The sequence below is a fragment of the Convolutriloba macropyga genome, chromosome 2, assembly GCF_964194025.1.
Source record: "Convolutriloba macropyga chromosome 2, txConMacr16.3, whole genome shotgun sequence".
NCBI lineage: Eukaryota > Metazoa > Xenacoelomorpha > Acoela > Convolutidae > Convolutriloba > Convolutriloba macropyga.
In genome coordinates, this window is record NC_134469.1 from 4,943,204 (window position 1) to 4,965,176 (window position 21,973).

A 21,973-nucleotide genomic window follows, 5' to 3' on the forward strand; every position below is an offset into this window, starting at 1 on the left:
TGAACAAAATTTGTTCTATATCAAGCGGAGTTAACGTTATCAGCAATAGTAGAAGCAATGTGTGAGTGGTCACCAGTAATTTTCCAAACGTTCAAAACATTATTTTCAGACGTTTTCCATTGCCTTCAGCTTCTTTATTCAAAGTAGTTTTGTTTTATAGTGACATGAGGACAGTTTGCTTCAAATATTTTAAACTTTGTTGAAACTGCGTTTTATCTGTCGTGGAGTTATTACAAGACATTTAGAAATGCTCACAGTTTCCTGACAAATCCTTGTTCTAGTCCTTTTTATAAAATCAAATAGATATTTCGTTTTTAGAGAACAACCTGGTTTTAGATAAGAAAGGAAACTTAGAACTTAAGTGTTTTGCGCAAAATTGTTAATCGAAACCATTTTTTAATATAGTTGCAACTTATATAGTAGGTGTTAAATTTTCTACAAAATCTGCTAAAGATTTATATTGCAGTGTTCTGTTTGATGCAAACTTGCCTTCTGTCTGTTCAGAAATAATCCAGAATCATTTTTATTAAGCACAAACAAATTGAGGTTTCAGATGGGATTGGAAATACATTCACACTTCAGATACGTGAAGCGCTTTTGCCAAGTCTAAGGACAAAATCTGATATCTAATGGCGTTGAACATTAGAAACAGTAGGGATTATGCATGGGAGTGACACGACTTAAACAACTTTCACGCATTTAATTCTAAACATCTTGTCTCTACACATCTGTTATCTGGTAAGGTCAAACGCGGGTTGATTTAATTGGTACACTGAATGAAACTAAAAGCTGTAGGTACACAAAAAAACACATTCAATAAAACTGAATATAAATTCCTTTTGAGTAAGGTGCTGGTCCATCACTACTTCAAAACCGAATTTCTTCGTTCTTTAAATTATGTCACCTATTGTCGTAATTTCAAAAGATGACAAAAACAGATTTTTGAACAATTGCATACGGGTCATTCAAAAACGATACCAAAATAGTCAACGAGAAGCAACTAACTGTGAAAGAATGGGCTACGGTAAACAAAATAGTCGTTCCCATTGTCGTGTTTGACTACAGACAACTTTCTGGTTTGAAAAGAATGTCCGTGGAAACTGCCAAGCATTGAGAATCCCGACGTTTCAACAGTAGAAAAGTACGTATCCCAGGATGAAGTTAGACGCCCAAGAGAGAAAACAACAGTTTTAAAGCCAGATGCCACGACTTTAGCTTAGCTACCATTGATCCTACGCTTTGCACCCAAATAGCAAAGAAAAAATTTAAAAGAAAAAATCTTTCATGCAATGAAGAATTCAATTTGACAAATAGTAACAAGTAAACTTCAACTTTAGTAGTTTAGAATTGCTGCTTCAGAGATTAGCTTTTAAAGACCATGAGATAGGCTAAAAGTAGCATAATGTCATTGCAGTGTTGAGAAAATTGATAAAAGTCTAAATTATAACTTGACGTTTTTGTCGCTCAAAAAACAATGAAACAAAGTTTCTCAATTCAGTGTAATTCTCAATTTACTGACTGGCCGTCCTTAACTAGCGCGTCTTTTCATAATTAAATAGCATAGTGCTGAAAGACTAAGGTACAAGCTTTTCACTTTCCTTTGACAAAAAGAGAAAATTTACAGAAACAAAGTCATTTTTCAAAAACTTAAAGCTTTTCAAAACCATTTTTAGCAGAATTGGTAATTATTTTTGTGTTTTTTAAAATTCTTTTAAGTTCAAAATAAAATAAAATCAACACTGAATCAAGCCATTTTAGCGGTACATACAGCGCCGGCTATCAAAAAAAAGAACAACTTACTTCGAAATAGAGCAAAATCGATTCTTTTTGAAACTTTCATGTTGGTATTTTTATCAAAGTTTTTGTTTGATATTAATTTTTTGCGTTTTGTTTTTTGTTAAGTGTTTTGCAAATAATGCCTTCCGAAATAGAGCACTCGAAACTTTGCAAGAGAACTACTGCATTTCAATAGCTGCAGCTCTACTTGACAAACGATTTGAGCCAATTAATTTAGTTTCAATGTAAAGCAAAACATTTTGCTGATTGAAAATTTTTGGGAATTGGTTTCAATAACAGGATACATACGGTGCAATAGGATTATTGAAAATTTCATGTAGTTCAGGATCTTCATTTTCCAGAACGTAGCTTAAATCTGGGAGCCGCTTTAAAATTTCGAAAAGCTCGTCCCCTCTCGCCACTATGAACACATCCTCCTTTTGAGAGAAAAACCTATTGTCCATTGAACTGGGGTTATAAAATACAATATGGGCAAAACACACTACCTCCACTCTGTCAAAAGATACCCAATTCCGATAGAAAGTAGTTTTGTTGCAACCCAACAAACTAACGCTGGAACTTCTTGTATTACAAAACTTTTAACAATCTCTTGATATGAAAGATTTCTTGACAATTCGACGAGCCTGCGAGCAAATTATTTAACCACTCCCTAAACAAAACTACAATTTTGAAAAAATTTTAACCAGTTTGATCATCGACCTAAATACAGACACACAGGACGAATTTTTATACAACTAAAGCTAGCTGGTAGTTCCTAACCAAAACCTAGTCTTCTTCAATTTGTCAAAGCTTTGAAAAGTAAAGTCATGGTAACTGCTAGGATGTTTGTAAGAAGTCATTTGCTTTTGATTAATAGTAAACAGTGCAGTTTTTTTTGTGCAAAAAAATGTCTTCTGTCTGCTCAAAACTCACAGAAAACATTTTATAAGCAAAAAAGCACGCGGGGTTCAGACGAGATTGGATAAACATTTACATTTTTGGACATGTAAAGCGCTTTTGCCTAGTCTTATTTCAAAGTTTACTGCCCAACGGAAGCAAAAAGTTGGAACGACAGGGATTAGATAGTGGCGTGACAAAATTAAACACCTTTGTACATTTTACTGTTATTTGGTAAGGTTTGAACTGGTAAAAATTTAAACCAGTTTGATCATCGATCTAAACACAGACACCAAGGACAAATTTTCATACTACTAATACAAGCTGGTAGTTCTTAACCAAAACCTAGTCTTCTTCAATTTGTAAAAGCTTTGTAAAGTAAAGCCGTGGTGACTGCTAGGTTGTTTGTAAGAAGTCATTTGCTTTTGATTAATAGTAAACAGTGCAGTTTTTCTTTGTAAAAAAACTGTCTTCTGTCTGCTAAAAACTCATGAAAAACATTTTATAAGCACAAAAGAATGCGGGGTTCAGACGGGATTGGTTAAACATATACACTTTTGGAAATGTAAAGCGCCTTTGCCTAGTGTAATTTCAAAGTTTGCTGTCTAACGGCAGCAAAAAGTTGGAACGATAGGGATTAGATAGTGGCGTGACAAAACTTGAACACCTTTTCACATTTTACTGTTATTTGGTAAGGTCACACATAATTTGACTTTAGAAAAACCTTCGATCTTTCAATTAAGTCACCTATTGTCACTTTTTTCAAAAGATGACAAAAAAGATTCCTGTACAACTGCATACGAGTAAATCAAATACGAGAACATATTAACTTTGGAGCAGCAGCTAACTGAAAACGATTGGGATACTCCAAACCATAGAAATGTTCCCTTTGTGATGCTTGACTACATAAAAGTTTCCGATATGAAAAAAGGGTTCGTGGAAACTGCCAAAAATTGAATATCCCGACGTTTCAACGGTAGAAAATTACGAGTGCGGCGATACAGTTAGACCTTCAGCATAGCTTGCAAAAGCGTTAAAACAAGACATCAGAGCGCGGCGGGCCAAACCACCATTGAACCTATGCTCTCGAACCAAAAAGCGGATAAACAAACATTAAAGAAGGAAGATTTCTTCCGATAGAGAAATCAATATGAAAAACAGTAACTCTTAATTTTTAACTTTGTTTTAGAATGGCTGCTTGTGAGATTAAGCTAAGACTGTAAGGGATGCTAATGTCAACATAATAGCATTGCACTCTTTATAAAATTGATATATTTTGAAAATGAAATTTTGAGCTTTTCTCCGCTCAAAAAAAGATTCCGAATTCAACGTTATTGTCAATCTCCTGACTGTATCTCCTTAGCTGGTAAGCCTTTTCCTGATAAATTGCATGTCGCTCAAAGACTAAGGTTTAATCTTTTTAGTTTTTTTCACGAAAAAAGAAAATTTTCATAAGAAAAGGCACTTCTCAAAGCGAAAATTTATCAACACCAAAACGAAATCCGCGGCACAATGCATCACATCAAATACGTGTTCACTTGGCTGTTCACGTTCACTATTCGCTAAAGATTTCAAAAACAAAAATTTCAAAAGTAAACTTTAATATGATATAAGCAACTATCTTCCTGCTACTTGCTTAGTATTTTCTTTCGCCTGTTCTTTTTAACTTTCGATAATCAGTTTTGTAGTCATTTTTGGCCTACATTGGTGGTAATAGGAATACATCCAGAACTGCTCTCGGGTAAACATATAATGTGTAGAGATCAAAGAATTGACAAAATTGACTAATCATGTCGTTGAGTTTGTTGCCTATAATGCAGATTTTACTTTGAAATTAAGGTTATATATTAAAAAGACAAAAAAATTTGGAGGAAAACGATAATGATAAATATAAGGATTCCAAAAAATTAGAGATTTTGAAACTTCTGAAAACTTTCATTAAAAAATATGATGATACTGATAATGATAATAATATTTATAGATATACTGACAAGAAAACCAAAAAGAAAATAGCCATGATAAAGATAAAGACAATGAAAATGATAACTATAATCCCTATGATGCAACAACAATGATATTGTTTTTTTAAAAAATGGATCCCAAATTTTTTTTTTGATAACGATAATGATAACGCAAATGCTAAGGATAAAGACAACGATAAAGATAGTGGTAAAAATGATGATAATGATAAAGATATTGATAATGATACTGTTAATGACACCCAAGATCATAACGACAACGATCATGATCATGAAAATTAAACTGGTAATGATTTTGGTATTGACAGGGATAATGCGATTGACAAAGAAGTGATAATGATAATGATAATGTCAAACATGATCATAATGATAACAGTCGTGATCACGAAAATGCAACTGGTAACGATTATGATATTGATAATGATATTGATAATGATAATTATGTTTTAATGATAATGATAATGATAGCGATAATAATATTGATGGCGATACTGATAACGATATCGATAATCATAATGATAATGATACCGACAACCGTAATGACAATGATTTTGATTATGATAAAGAAAAAGATTTAGATATAGATAATGATAATGGTAATGATAATGATATTGATAATGATAATGAGTTTGACAAAAAAGTGATAATGATAAAGATAATGACAACCATGGTCATAATGATAACAGACGTGATCATCAAAAGTCAACTGGTAATGATTAGGATAATGATAATGATATTGATAATGATAATGATGTTTTTAGTGATAGTGATAATGATAACGATAATGATAACGATGACGATACTGATAACGATATTGGCAATCAAAATGATAATAATACTGACAACGTTATTGACGAAGATATTGATTACGATAGTGATAATGAATTAGATAATGATAGTGATAGTGACATTGAGAATGATAATGATGAAGATAGAGATAATAATAATGAAAACGATAATAAAAAGATAATGATAATGATACTGATAAGAATAAATATAATGATACTTATAAAAATAACGACAATATAAATGATGACAACAAAAAAGCACATAATGACGATGATAAAGATAATGGCGATGGTAATGATAATGGTTATGATATTTATAGGGATAATTATAGTGATAAGGCAGATAAAATTGATAATGATATTTTTCATGATAAACATCATAATAATAGTGATAATTGTGATGATATGGATAAAGACGACGATAATGATAATGATAAATATAATTATGATGATATTTAGTATAATATTGATTATTGACTTGTCAAGATAAAGAAACAGTTAGATAAAGGTGATCACCGTTGTGGTTTCGAAATTAACAATGATAAAGATAACGTTAATCACATCAAATACGTGTTCACTTCGCTGTTCACGTTCACTATTCGCTAAAGATTTCAAAAACAAAAATTTCAAAAGTAAACTTTAATATGATATAAGCAACTATCTTCCTGCTACTTGTTTAGTATTTTCTTTCGCCTGTTCTTTTTAACTTTCGATAATCAGTTTTGTAGTCATTTTTGGCCTACATTGGTGGTAATAGGAATACATCCAGAACTGCTCTCGGGTAAACATATAATGTGTAGAGATCAAAGAATTGACAAAATTGACTAATCATGTCGTTGAGTTTGTTGCCTATAATGCAGATTTTACTTTGAAATTAAGGTTATATATTAAAAAGACAAAAAAATTTGGAGGAAAACGATAATGATAAATATAAGGATTCCAAAAAATTAGAGATTTTGAAACTTCTGAAAACTTTCATTAAAAAATATGATGATACTGATAATGATAATAATATTTATAGATATACTGACAAGAAAACCAAAAAGAAAATAGCCATGATAAAGATAAAGACAATGAAATTGATAACTATAATCCCTATGATGCAATAACAATGATATTGTTTTTTTAAAAAATGGATCCCAAATTTTTTTTTTGATAACGATAATGATAACGCAAATGCTAAGGATAAAGACAACGATAAAGATAGTGGTAAAAATGATGATAATGATAAAGATATTGATAATGATACTGTTAATGACACCCAAGATCATAACGACAACGATCATGATCATGAAAATTAAACTGGTAATGATTTTGGTATTGACAGGGATAATGCGATTGACAAAGAAGTGATAATGATAATGATAATGTCAAACATGATCATAATGATAACAGTCGTGATCACGAAAATGCAACTGGTAACGATTATGATATTGATAATGATATTGATAATGATAATTATGTTTTAATGATAATGATAATGATAGCGATAATAATATTGATGGCGATACTGATAACGATATCGATAATCATAATGATAATGATACCGACAACCGTAATGACAATGATTTTGATTATGATAAAGAAAAAGATTTAGATATAGATAATGATAATGGTAATGATAATGATATTGATAATGATAATGAGTTTGACAAAAAAGTGATAATGATAAAGATAATGACAACCATGGTCATAATGATAACAGACGTGATCATCAAAAGTCAACTGGTAATGATTAGGATAATGATAATGATATTGATAATGATAATGATGTTTTTAGTGATAGTGATAATGATAACGATAATGATAACGATGACGATACTGATAACGATATTGGCAATCAAAATGATAATAATACTGACAACGTTATTGACGAAGATATTGATTACGATAGTGATAATGAATTAGATAATGATAGTGATAGTGACATTGAGAATGATAATGATGAAGATAGAGATAATAATAATGAAAACGATAATAAAAAGATAATGATAATGATACTGATAAGAATAAATATAATGATACTTATAAAAATAACGACAATATAAATGATGACAACAAAAAAGCACATAATGACGATGATAAAGATAATGGCGATGGTAATGATAATGGTTATGATATTTATAGGGATAATTATAGTGATAAGGCAGATAAAATTGATAATGATATTTTTCATGATAAACATCATAATAATAGTGATAATTGTGATGATATGGATAAAGACGACGATAATGATAATGATAAATATAATTATGATGATATTTAGTATAATATTGATTATTGACTTGTCAAGATAAAGAAACAGTTAGATAAAGGTGATCACCGTTGTGGTTTCGAAATTACCAATGATAAAGATAACGTTAATGATGTTTATTAAAGATAATAATCAATGTTTTCATCGGCATTTTTTGTCACTAAGTCAAAGTAAATAGAGAGGGCAACTTATTTCAGACGTTCAATTAAGGTGCATTTTGCATCTCCGTTTAATTTTCACTCGAATAGACTCTTTATATTGTAACAACCTTCTCCATTTTGATTTTTTTGTTCCGATTATTTTGTTAAATCATGGAGGCTTGTAATGATTTTTGAGACGTTAGGTTTGATTCGTCATTAATCTGTGTAGATTTTTAACCCGCAAATATGCAAAAATTAAGTTGATTTAATCATTCAATGTCATTTTCTTTTAACTTATATACTAGTTAGATCTCGCTCCCCAAGCATATCTTTATTTATAAATATATATATGTATATATATATATATATATATATATATATATATATATGTATACATATATATATATATATATATATATATATATATATATATATACAAAAATATGTATACCGCTCCCTAATTATATATATATATATATATATATATATATATAAAGAACACTTTCTTCTCCTATTATCTGTAAATGTTTCTGTCATAGTAAAACTTACAGAGATAGGCAGTGTAAAAATTTGATAATTACAACAGAGAAAACTATTAATTTATAAAAACTAATATATCGACCGAATAGAGAAGTCACTTGTATTGGCGGGGAGGGACGACAGTAACATAAATTCAAGACAAAAACAGAAAGAAGTTTTATTGAACTTAAAATGTTTCAAACTAATTGAACCATGTTGGGTTCTCTTCGGGTCCTTCTTGTATTCATTAGCAAAAAAGTGCTTACATTTCTTCTTTGCAAGACTGTATGATATTGACAAATAATTTCTTGGGAAATAATTGTGCTGCAGAATAACTCTCTGAATAGTACTTTTTTCATGCAAATTGCATTTTGAAATTGTCCGGGTAAAATTTTTCTGAGTTCGCTTATGTATATAAAAACTTGCGGTTGGTAATTTCAAAGCTGAGCTTGAGAAGGCAGGCTTCTTTTTGTTCATGATGCTATGACAGTAAGTGGCAGCCCTGTAATCAAAAAGCAGCGAATTAGGTAGTATACCAAGGTTCATTTTAAGATCTGAGGATTAGTCAAAATTTTGTCTTTGAAAACAAGCTTTGATGGCCCAATTCAACTGATTTTCTAGTGTTGTTATGGGATTTTGATTGTTAGTTGCAAGAAAATCAGAAGAATTTTGAACATGACTGAGAACAAAAGAGTTCAAAACAATTTTTTGTATACAGTGGGAGTTATGTTCCCGAGTGCATATATGCATTTAATGCGTGGGCCATTGTTGACAAAAGAATTTTTACTTGTTGTTGATATTTGAGCTCTTTGTCAATAAAAACAACGAGATATTTGATTTCCGCTTTCGAACTTTTCAATTTGTCTCCAATTTTTTATGTCGTTTCGTCTTAAGGATTAGAGCTACCTAAAATAATAAACCCTGTTTTTTCGGGATTGATCTTGAGGTGCTGTAATTTTAAAAAAATTAATGCATTTTTTCTATCGTTTTGTAAAGCTTGTCTTTGCATTTCAGAACTTCATCATGAGAGCTTAATAGGACTGTGTCATCTGCGTATTGTACTGTTTCACATGACAAAAATGTTGCTAAGATCGTTAACATATAGATTGAACAAGAGAGGACCTAAGACTGCTCCTTGCGGAACTCCTTGAGCCACTTCAATCCACCCCGATTTAACATTATTGAATATGACTCTTTGTGTTCTGTTTGAAAGATAGCTCGTAATTGGATTTTGAGCTGGTATTTGTTTTTTGATCTATTGTAATCGGTTTTTTTGAACGGTATTACCTCCATGACTACAAACGTATCAAGTTGGAACTTATTTCTACAGGCTTCAATAACGCTGAACATGTCATCTAAAATCTCATTGCAGCTTTTTTGTTATTTTGAAAAAGTATTTGTTCCGTCTTGAAGAATTAATGTTTTTGCATTCTTATTTTTCCACATTTTCTATTTTCTCTTTGGTGGTTGACCCTCGGTATGCATGAATAGCTGTGTTCAGTGGTATTGTTGCATCACTTTCTAGTTTACCGATGATGCTGCTACCCAGAACCAAATTCGATTGTTCTTGTTTGAGGGGGATTAAATCAAAACCTCTGACCTTCTCTGAAAAAACCAGGTTTTTTCGAGATTTTGATTCATGGTTGGTTGTGCCCTCCCTTTCAGTAGCTGAGTGTTCCAATGTTTTGTCCTGCAGTTGTCGTTGATAAATAACGAGCAATTTTTCATTAAATTTTTCCTTTTTTGTAATCTTTGATGTAAGTCAAGATATAATTTGTTGGAATTTCCTTTTTAAGTTGAACCCATTAAGTTAGGGATAGTATTGAAAGATCAGTTTGTTCATTTAGATTGAAATTCTTTGGCTTTCTAGTTGAATGTTATTGGAGTTTGTCATAGACATCGCAGTTTCTGTAATTTTGAATGAAAAATGTCAACTTTATTTTTGCTGTTTTTGCATAAGTGCAAAATCGATCAATGTTTCAAAAGAAAAAAAGATTAACTGTTTTATTTGAAAGTTTTTCGCTTGTCTGATTTGAAAGTTATTCGCTTGACTATATATAATATATATATATATATATATATATATATATATTTATATATATATATGATATATATATATATATATATATATATATATATATATATAATTATATACATATATATATATATATATATATATATATATATATATAAATTTATATGGGTTTCTTGAAGCTAAATATTTATATATCGTTAAATAAGACGCTTTCCATACCAAATATGTTAGGTATATTGAATTCATTGATATTGAATGATGATCGTTTTTATTCTTATGCATCAAAAAAACTGACATGAGTCAAATTTGCATCAAACAAATTGCTGTCTAAAACCTCTTCAAAACAATAATTTTTTTGACATAAGCCACTATCTTCCTGCTACTCTTTCGTATTTTCTTTTGCCTGTTTTTTTGAACGTTTGATAATCAGTATTAAAGTTTTTTTTTTGCCGCTACCTTGGTGGTAATGGGAATCTATCTAGAACTACTTCCGGATGAACACATATTGTTTACAGATTAACAAATTGAAAAATTTGATGAATCATGTCTTTGATTTTGTTGCTTATAATGCTGACTTTACGTTGAAATTACGGTTATATGTTCAGATGAAGAGAAGAAAATTTTTAGGAAAACCATAATCATAAATATAAAGATTTCAAAGAACTACAGCTACCTACGTCAGATGACATTGAAGCTTTTGAAAAAATTCATTAAAAAATACGATGATACCGATATTGAAATTAATAGTGATGAAGATACTGACAATGAAAATCAAAAAGAAAAAAGTCATGACAAAAATAAAGAAAATGACAATGATAATTTGTAATCATATGATGCAATTACAATGATATTGATAATACTAATGATCACGAAAATGATAGTTTTATGATAATGAAAAAGATAACGGTAATGCTAATGATAATGACAATGATAAGGATGGTGGTAAATATAATGATGATGATAATAATAAAAAAAATGATATTGATAACGATATTGATATTGATAATTACAACCATTATCATAATGATGACGATCATGATCGTGAAAATGAAACTGGTAATGATAATGATAATGATAATGCTATCGAAAATGATAATGATTTTGATAATGATAATAATAATGACAACCAGGATCATAATGATAACAGTCAGGATTATGAAAAGGAAACTGGTAGTGATGATGATAATGAAAATGATATTGATAATGTTAATGATAACCATAAAAAAAGAAGGATGGTACTGATAACGATAACGACAATCACAATGATAATGATGCTAACAACGGTAATGACAATGATATTGGTTACAATAATTTCAAAGATTTAGATAATGATAAAGATAATGAAAATAAGAATGAAAATGATGAAGATAAAGATAATAAGAACGATAATTAAAATGATAATGATAATGATAATGATTATGATAATGATAAAGATAATTATATCGATAATTATAATAGTAACGACAAAACAATGATTACAAAAATAATAATGATAATGTTGATGATAATGATAAAGGTGATGATAATGATAATGATAGTTATAAGGATATCCATCTTTGAAATGATAATGATTATGATAAGGATAATGATTATGATAATCATAATGATGAAGATGATGTTGATATATAGAAAAGTGAGGATAATCGCGGTGAATTGTAAAACGATACACTTGGATAATTGTGATCACCGTGGTGGTTGCGATATTGATAATGGTAGAGATAACGTTCATGATGATTTAATAAACATAATGATCAAATTTTTCTTCAGCTGTTCTTTTGTCACTAAAAAAAGCCAAAGAAGAGAACAAAAGAAATCCTACGTTCAATTAAGCTGAATTTTTCATCTTAATTTTATTTTTGTTTGCATATATTGTAATAACACTCTCTATTACTGATTTATTTTGTTCCGATTATTTTGTTAAATCCTGGAGGCAGGCCTTGTGGAAAATCTTGAGACGTTATGTTTTGTTCGTCATCAATATGTGTATATATTGAATCCGCAAATATGCAAAAATTATGTAGATATAATCCGTCAATATCATTTACTAATAAATCATGAACTAGTGAAACCAGTTAGATCTCGCTCCCTAAAGGTATATATATATATATATATATATATATATATATATATATATATATATATATATATATATGGGTGCCTTGAAGCTAAATAATTCATTCGGTTTATCTTCTGAGATAAAGTTTTGTTTGGTTTTGGTTCGCTTTATTTTTTTTTGTTCTCACAACTTCGGGCTTTCTCTGGTGCCTACCGTCTAAATTGGACATCGACATAGATACAATTTTCATATATAAATATATATATATATATATATATATATATATATATATCCAAGAATTAACAAAAATATTTTTACAGAGTATTTTTGTACCGATGAATTCAGCTAGCATGAATCTCTCTTCGATAATGAAGAAGTATAATTTATTTCACGTGATTCCTAACGTGAGATTGATTATCAGTTAACGAATAAATGTGGTAGTATATTCGCCAACGATGCCCATTTCAGATTAGTCAAAGACGGTATCCGTGCAGTGCTCACAGGTCGAATAAACGATGTTCACAGATTGACTGAAAAACATTTAAATATGTTAAAAAAAATGTCTTCATGCGCTGATACAGGATTTGAATTTTTGAACCAATAATTAAATAGCCTCTCGTTTTATTCACAAATCAAACGAGGACGGTTATCTTACAAATTCCTAGCTTTTGGGTCGTTTATCACCCAAGTGTCTTGCTATATTGATCATCACATACGAGATTCTTTACGTAACCGACCACCGTTCGTCTAGATTTTCAACCAGATCAACAACAGTTGCTTCAACGCCTTTAATTGCTCAATTTTCATTGAAAACCGCAAAACAGAGTACTGTAAAATCATGCAAGCTTAACCAGCCGAATTTGCGCAAAAATTTTTGTAATTGACAGAAAGATTATTATTTTGACAACTGGCAGTTCACGTACCCGGAGCCTCGTGTCAGAGCCCTTCAGTACTGATTCATTACAATCCAATGGTAAAACGTTAAATCTGTCCTGAATCAGAGTGACCTAAGGGTAAATTTATCTCGCATTATGTTCAGACAAAACCCAGAAACATTTTTTTTATGAATCGTCACTGGACAGTCTTAGGTTGTCGTTTTTTCTGATCAGAGTATCGAAAATTTTTGGCAAACGTGTCGCACGATCAGGCAAAAAACAAGTAAAATCGTATAAGCACACGTTACAAAAAAACGGAAATCAAAGAAGAGAGGTGGGGGTGAGAAATTCAGGCGAAATCGTTTGCAGGTTAGTGATTGATTAATCCGGGAATAAATAAAGAGGAAAACAATCATTGGATTGGACAGAAGTTATACGATATGACGCAGTAGACGCAGTTGGCACAACTCATGCTGCAAACATAGGCATCATATGGGGGGGGGGGAGGGAGGGAGGGAATAATAATAATCTTGACATTGCTCAATTTGAAATCCTTTTTTACTAATTTTTTTTCAATTAGGTAGGCCTCAATAGGCATTGCTCTGCTGTTCCTTGAAAGATGAGTTTTAATCATGATGCTCAGTAAAAAATCAGTGAAATTTTCATAATGCTCAGTAAAAATTCAGAGAAATTTTCATAATGCTCAGAGAAAATTCAGCATATGAGTCATAAAATTCCATTCTGCTCAGAGAAATTTCATTGAGTTTTTTCATACTGTGAAGAATAAATGCAGAAATAGGCTCTTAATTTACCACGATCAGTCCGAAAAGTGACATGATCAGAATACTTGGCAGAAAAAAATACAGAATGAAAAAATTCAATCATTGCTGAAGTTGTCTGCGAGGAACGTCAGGGTATTAACCATATTTAATATAGCCATAGATTTCTAACATTTGTTATGCATTTATGGCACTTCTGATTGGTCGAATTCGGCATCTTCTGAAATTACATAGCAGACGAATGGCAAAGACTCGTTTCCAAACATTTCGACAAATCGAGCTGAACTGTCAATTGTACCATAATCGTAGTTTTTATTGCTATTAGAGTAAATGTAATCGTCATTATCGGTTCCATAATCCGCGTTGCTGATGGGATCAACAGTACTAGAACCAGAACTATAGCCACTGGAACCATAATCAGCATCATCGCCAGTATACCTGTAATTGCAGTCCACGGCTAGGAAGTCTTGACCGGCATGTGTGCCTCGAATGACGTCATCAGCTATTAACCTATTAATGCTCTGGTTGAGACTGGTCACCCAAATATCTTCGATTTCAAGGTCATTCAGGTCTACCCAAAAAACGTTGTCTGGTTGCATGTGCTGGCACATAAACTCAACTGTGCTTTTGTTTTCATAAAAGTAGTCAAAGAGTTTAGCCCAGCGTTTGTCGCAGTGATCAAATGCAGCAGAATAGTTCATCCTATCTCGAACCCAAAAATAACTGAAAGTTCGTTCCTTAGCTCCAATGCAGCCGCGTGGAGTGCCAATGGAGCCGTTCAAACATGACCGGTACTGTTTTTCCATGAAAGTTAACGGGGAGTCAAGAATCGGGGGGTCGATTGAAATCCAGGGACCGAGCTGGGAGTAAACCAACTGGCAAGCGAAGGGTTGTTTTGCATCTATAGGTTCATCTATAAGCACCGTGACCCCAAAGGAATCAACTGTTGCGTGAAGAAAGTGATCTCCGAAACTAAACAACAATAATTTTTCTAATAGATGGTGTGAATAGATGATAAATAAGATGACTCTGTGTGGGCTCAGGAATGTTTTTCAACTTCCCCAGTATAATACCTGGTGGAGACCGGATGTTAATCTTGCAAGATCTTGCAAGAAATTGTTAATCCTGCAAGATCTTGTGAGAAATTGTTAATCCTGCAAGATCTTGTGGGAAATTGTTAATCCTGCAAGATCGTGCAAGAAAATGTTAATCCTGCAAGACCTTGTGAGAAATTGTTAATCCTGCAAGATCTTTCAAGAAAATGTTAAGATCTTGCAAGACAAGGTTGATCTTGCAAGATCTTGCAACAGTATGGCAAGAGTCTTGTAATGTTACGCATCACCTCGCATCTCAACCTCGCAAGACTAGTACGATTCTTCTAGGGTTACCGCTAGGAGTGTTTTGGGATTATGGGAGATTTTCAAAAGTGAAGATTTTGACCAGTACGATTCTTTTAAGACTACCGCTAGGAGTTTTTTGGGATTACGGGACCACAGTGTAGGTTTTGAAAGATAACTGCCAAATATGCAATAACCGAGCAAGACCACTTGAGGGTTGAAATTGGTTAAATCTTTAAGAGGAACCAGCTCTCCTTCCGATTTCAGTTTGACAATGTCATCCTTTTCACTCCGTTGACACCACAAAGTTCCTTCCAACATGGGGCTTACTTTCCCGAGCTATGATATTGAAATTGGTGACAAAAGAGCAATTTTTCTACCTCGTAATTAAATTTCTCTCTCGTCTTGTTCAAATAAATTCTATAAAAACGCAAAATCATGTTTTTCTCTATTGATAGCACGGGACTGGATCTGCTGTCTGCCAATAAACATTAAAACGCTGACAGTAGATAACAGTTACAATTATTAAAATTGACTCACAGCGAACAAGATTTAATATCAAGTACCCATAGCCCCTAAAGAAGAAAACATTAATGGGATTGGTAACAGTTTATGACATTGATTTAAAGCGGAAAACGGGAAAAACCAGAAAGAGACTATGTCTGGTAAGTTTGTTCCCGAGAACATTTATAGTATCCTTTATATGAAGAGGTTCACTGTAAATAACGTTTTGAGCTTATATTGAACGCACAAAAATAGAGATGAGCGCACTAATCCAGTCTTAATTTTTCATAAAATGGCCTGCATTAGAAAAATTTTTCATAATTCACATGTTTTTTTTCCTCGCCACTGCATTTTATTTTGTTAGCATGAGTGTCATTGAACAAACCAATACTTTTTGATTTAATTCCTTTTCTAGGAAAAATTTCAAGTAAGCAATTAATTGTACATAGGTTGAGGTCCCAGACGGAAATTCGATATGTCCAGAACGTCCCAAACGGAAAGTACATATGTTTAGAATTTCGTGCATTCATGTCCAGACTTTTGTGCGTTCACAAGATTTTCGTGCGTTCATGTCCAGACCTTTGTGCCCTCGCCCGACTTTCGTGTGTTCAACCAATTTTCGTGAGTTCAAGAACAGACTTTCGTGCGTTCATGTCCAGACTTTCGTGCGTTCAACAGAATTTCGTGCGTTCAACCAATTTTCGTGAATTCATGTCCAGACTTTCGCGCGTTCATCAGACTTTCGTGCGTTTATGTCCAGACTTTTGTGGGTTCACTCGACTTTCGTGCGTTCATCAGACTTTTGTGCGTTCATGTCCGTATAAGTTCAACAAGTGGCAGTACACAATCCATCAGACTTTTCCTGTATTCTCTAATGATTGGCAGATTTAAAACTTGCAAGATTTTTTCAACATGATTGCAAACCAAAATATTGTTATCAAAATGGAACTAGTATGTATTCCCACCTCCCGAGAGTGGGTTGTTGTTCTTCCCCAAAGTTTTCTTTCACCAGTTCCCCCAAAGTTTTTTTCACCAGTTCTTACAAGGCGTTCTTACAAGGCGACGCATCGCTTAAGAAGTTTTTCTGCCAGAAACATACAAGTTCTTCAAATTTTAGCACATAACTTACAAGTTCTAACAAATATACAACTTGATTTCCAGTTTTTAATGAAATTATCAATTGACTTATTCAAGATTTGCCATCATCCAATCTGCCTTAATCTTTGCAAAATTGTCAATTCTAACTATGTTGGCATTATACTAATAAAAAAGTATTATACCCCCACCCAAATCTCTAATCAACAGACAAGGTCGAAGTGGAACAAAACTTCTGAAAACCTCAAGGTAAGTGATTTGGTTTGGCTACTAGAAGACTTCACGCCACGAGGTCTCTGGCCTCTTGCAAAAGTTATAGAAATTTACCCCGGTTCAAATGGTGTAGTACACTCCGTGAAACTGAAAACTTCACATGGCGAGAAACTAAGACCAGTCATCAAGCTAAGCAAAGTTTTAATGAACAAATGAATTATATTTGTGTTCTCGTTCTCACGAGCGGATATATACTTTAGTTTTCAATAAGGAAAGGTATAGAATTGTAAGTCAAGTCGTCTCTAAAAAATGATGCAAGCAGTCACATCATTGCCAAGTTTCTCATCAAATGTTTAAGTTTTGCGATCTATAGTCAAGCACCGTTACATTATTTGCAGTCCCTTTTTCGCGCTAACTTATTTTTGGGATATTCTTTCGCTCATTTTTGTTTGTCCCATTTTCAGTCCCCCATACTTTAGTTCCTCCCAAACTTCCCTTTCCGATTATTATATTTGCGATTGATTATCTTGTCTTGTCTTCTTATCACCGATATCATATATACGCCGATATCATAGAGTACAGCAACAGATCGTAATCCTACAGATGGGGCAGAGGATGTCACCGACAGAACTTTTTTTGTCGAAAACGAATGGAAGTGACTTTCGACAAGAGCCTCAAAACACAAAACACAATCATACAAAAAACTCGCAATCAAAGGAAACTAATGTATTAATATGAATCAAAATAACAAACAAAATGTTTTATTAGCACATTCTAACGATAACCCCACCCAAAATAAGTTGTTTTTGATAACATCTCCAATTTATTAGTTCTTGAAAGCTAAAAATCTTTTGCAGGAAATTTGAAATTTTGCAGTTCTTTTGAAGCGAGTGCAAGCGGCAGATATGCTTTCAATGGCACGAAGATCTTTGGGAAAACTGGAAAAGGAAAATGCATATAAACAAGTTTTACACCAGAGAAAAAAGAATCTAAAATGTTAATATAAAAATCATTGGAGAGCAGGTTGTGATGGTACCTGTCTCAATTTTGTGGGTTCTTGATGATGTGGTCTAGCAAATCAAGATTTTTTTGAAAAGACTGAGTTAACAGTGATTTGAGTTAACAGATTTGAGATATTTTTCGGTCATTCTTAATAAATTAGCGACATGTATGACCAGATTTTCACCAGTTTAAGCGTTTGACCAGATGTGAAAAAAGCAGCTACTGATCAGTTTTAAAGTTGAGTTTGAATTAGCAGAATGAAACAAGAGGCCGCCTCAATATCATTACCGCTGATCATTGTGGAAATAAATTACGACAACGTTACTGTCAAAATCAAACAGCGCTCTAGAGTTTCAGTCAATCATTGCAAAGACATGTAACGTTTGTGCTCAAAGCATTGATTTTTTATTTTTAAGGAGCGATATCTTCAAAGATGACCTAACTGTCTAGAATTCCATTTTTGAGAGCAAGAGGGAGCATCGAGGATTAACAATTCGTTCACTGCTTGAAAAAATCACGAAAATTTTTGACCTGAAAAAGATTTATGAGGTTATTTATTGCTTTTTAAAACAACGTGAGCATTGATTATGTCATTTTCATGCCCTACTTGCTGATCATAGGATATTTTGTTCTCTTCGCTCCATGCGTTCAGTTCAATTAATTGTAATCATACTCTACAGTCTGGATATTTTGGTTGTATAGGCTGGACAGTCTAATCAGAACCGTTCTCTCAGCTTGTACAGTCTGATGAGAACCTACATCAGAGCCTAAAAATTGTAAACAGGTCCAAGAAGTCTACCCCCAAGGCAGTTTTTGTCGATCAGAGAGAATATCACGCTGAAGACTTAAACCGTTTCGCGTTGTTGCGAAAAATAATTCTACACATGAACTTCAACTTATCTAAACTTAAACCGACTAACTTCAGACAAATTGCGCTCAAACCACTGGTCGATTGATGATGCAAACAACTTAGAATAGAGCATAAGCTAGATGCATTTCTATAGTGCAACAAGAGAGTCCCGGACATCATCCTATACGCTACCCTGTTTATGTACGTCTCTCACAATCGGTTTTGATTATTCAAATCACTCAAAAAATCAAAAAAGACCAGCGTGAAAACGTCACTCATGAAGTGAAATCGAAATTGTGGTCTAGAAAAAACGGCCCAGGAAGGTTTGCATAAACAGACACAAGTTCACATTAATTGCTTCAATCTTCGTATGAGAGCAATTAAACAGACCTAAGACTATTTTCCTGAGAACGACAGATTATAACAATTATATAATTGCTTCCTCGAAAATAAAACTGTTATTCCTGGTTCCTAAACGCCAAGGGCCCGTGCAAGTTGGGCGAATTTTTTCTAGAAGAGTTGACATCAGAAATTTCAGGCGCATATTCAATAACTGATAATGTAATACTAATCGGAGACTATAACATCAATTTTTTCAATCAAAGAGAAAAAGAGTTATTGACAGAATTTGCTTCCAACAATGGGCTTGAGATAGTAAATAAAAATACTCCAACCTGGACAAATGGAAATCAGGAAACATTAATTGATCACTGTTTAACAACAAAACATCAAATTTTTGATACAACTGTTATCGAGCAATTATTTGGAAGTGATCACTTTACACAAGTTTTCTTTTCGTCACTGGACATTGATTATGAAAACAACAAAACGCAATTTTTTTACCGGGATACTAGCAAATTTACTAGAGCTAATCTTAACAAAAAATTTGCATCCGCGGATTGGAGTTTCATGTATCAACAAAACAATGCAAACTCAACTTTTGAAAATTTTTTAATTATGTTTGAAAAGATCCTGAATAGTATAGCTCCCATCAAAATAGGAGAGCCATCATCAAAATCAACAAAAAAGAAATGGTTATCCAGAAAAATTCTGAATCTAATCAACGAAAAGCACAGGCTTTTCAATATTTGGAAGATAACAGCAGACGTTGACACATATAACTCATACAAAAGAATAAGAAACCATACAAACAGACTACTTAGAAGAGCGAGCCACAATTATTCACAGAAATTGTTCGAAAGTCTTCCCGATTCAAAACCACAGTGGAAATTGATTAAAACAAAAATAAAACACGAGGATAAAAACGGCGAAATTTCTAGAATTCGGTTCAACCAAGATATCTTAAAAGACAAAAAAGAAATCGCTAACACAATTAATATTTGTTTTTCTAAATTAGGTTTATACGAAGGCGAGACAGAAAAGATTGAGCTACCGGACTTTGCTTTTGACAAAACTGAGTTTTCCTTCAGACATATAACGAGAAAAGAACTGTTTACTGTAATTGATCAATTACCCCAAAACAAAGCAGCGGGTCCTGGATTACTCACTACATGGTCCTTCAAGTGTAGCAAAATGTCTATTGGAACACATCTACAGTTTGCAATAAACGATTGTATATCAAAAAACATTTTTCCTGTCATACTTAAAAAAGCATATGTAACTCCAACTTACAAAAAAGGGGATCCACTGGAAGCAGGAAACTACAGACCATTTTCAGTTACACCGACTCTTGCGAAGATTTTTGAAAGACTTTTGCTCCAACAAATGCTAGAACATGTTGAAAAGTATGAAATAATCAATAAAAATCAGTTTGGGTTTCTGAAAAAAAAATCTTCGAATGACACAGTAATATCGTTGACAGAATCAGTGAATAGTTTGTTAGAAGAAAACGAAACCGTTGTTCGTATATTCTTGGATTTAGCCAAAGCTTTTAACTCAATATCTCACAAAATTTTTCTCGAAAAAATTACTAAATATGGATTTAGTACGGAATCAATTGCAATGCTAGAATCGTTTTTGTCTAACAGAAAACAATGCGTAAAGAACGGCATAGAATATTCGAACTGGGTGACAATAAATCACGGAGTACCTCAAGGAACAGTTCTCGGACCTTTAATTTTTTTAATATATATCAACGACTTCCCTGAAAAAATGGAAAAAAGAGAGGACGTTTTACAGTTTGCAGATGACACATGCATTATTTGTCATTCCAAATCCGATAAAAAACTCTTATGCGAAATTAACAGTGTATTTGAAAGTACTGACAGTTATATGAGGCAAAATATGCTAACTTTAAACAGAGATAAAACAGAAATTGTGGTTTTTTCAAAAAATGGTGAATCAAAAATTGAACAATTTCATTATAATGGAATATTCATAGAGCCAAAAACAAGTTGTCGTTATTTAGGTATAATGATTGATAACAATCTAAATTTTGACATTCAGCTGAACAAAACATTAACAAAAATGGCAAATGCTATTAGGTCAATTTACTTAGTAAGACATTTTCTACCACTAAAAGCAAGAATCGTTCTTTTTAAATCACTTGTTTTGTCCCATCTCAATTTCAGTGCAATTTTTTTTCAATTGTTGTCGGTTATGTCACTTCAAAGAGTTAATAAACAAATAAATTGGGGAATAAAGGTTTGCCACCTGCGCAAAAAGTTTGACAGTGCAAGAGATCTATTACTGAAAGACAAAATTTTACCAGCAGAGCTTTTCATTAAAAAAGTTTGTCTTCTTAAATTTTTTGACCTCCTCTCACAATATAAACAGAGTAGTCGAGAAACCAAAAACTCCTCTTTCAGGATTCTTGAAAAGTACGAATTGACCAAAAACTGCAGAACTGTCCAGTTTTTTCCAAAGAATAAGTGCCAATCCAAATGGAGTGACAGGTCACTGATCAGAAATTTT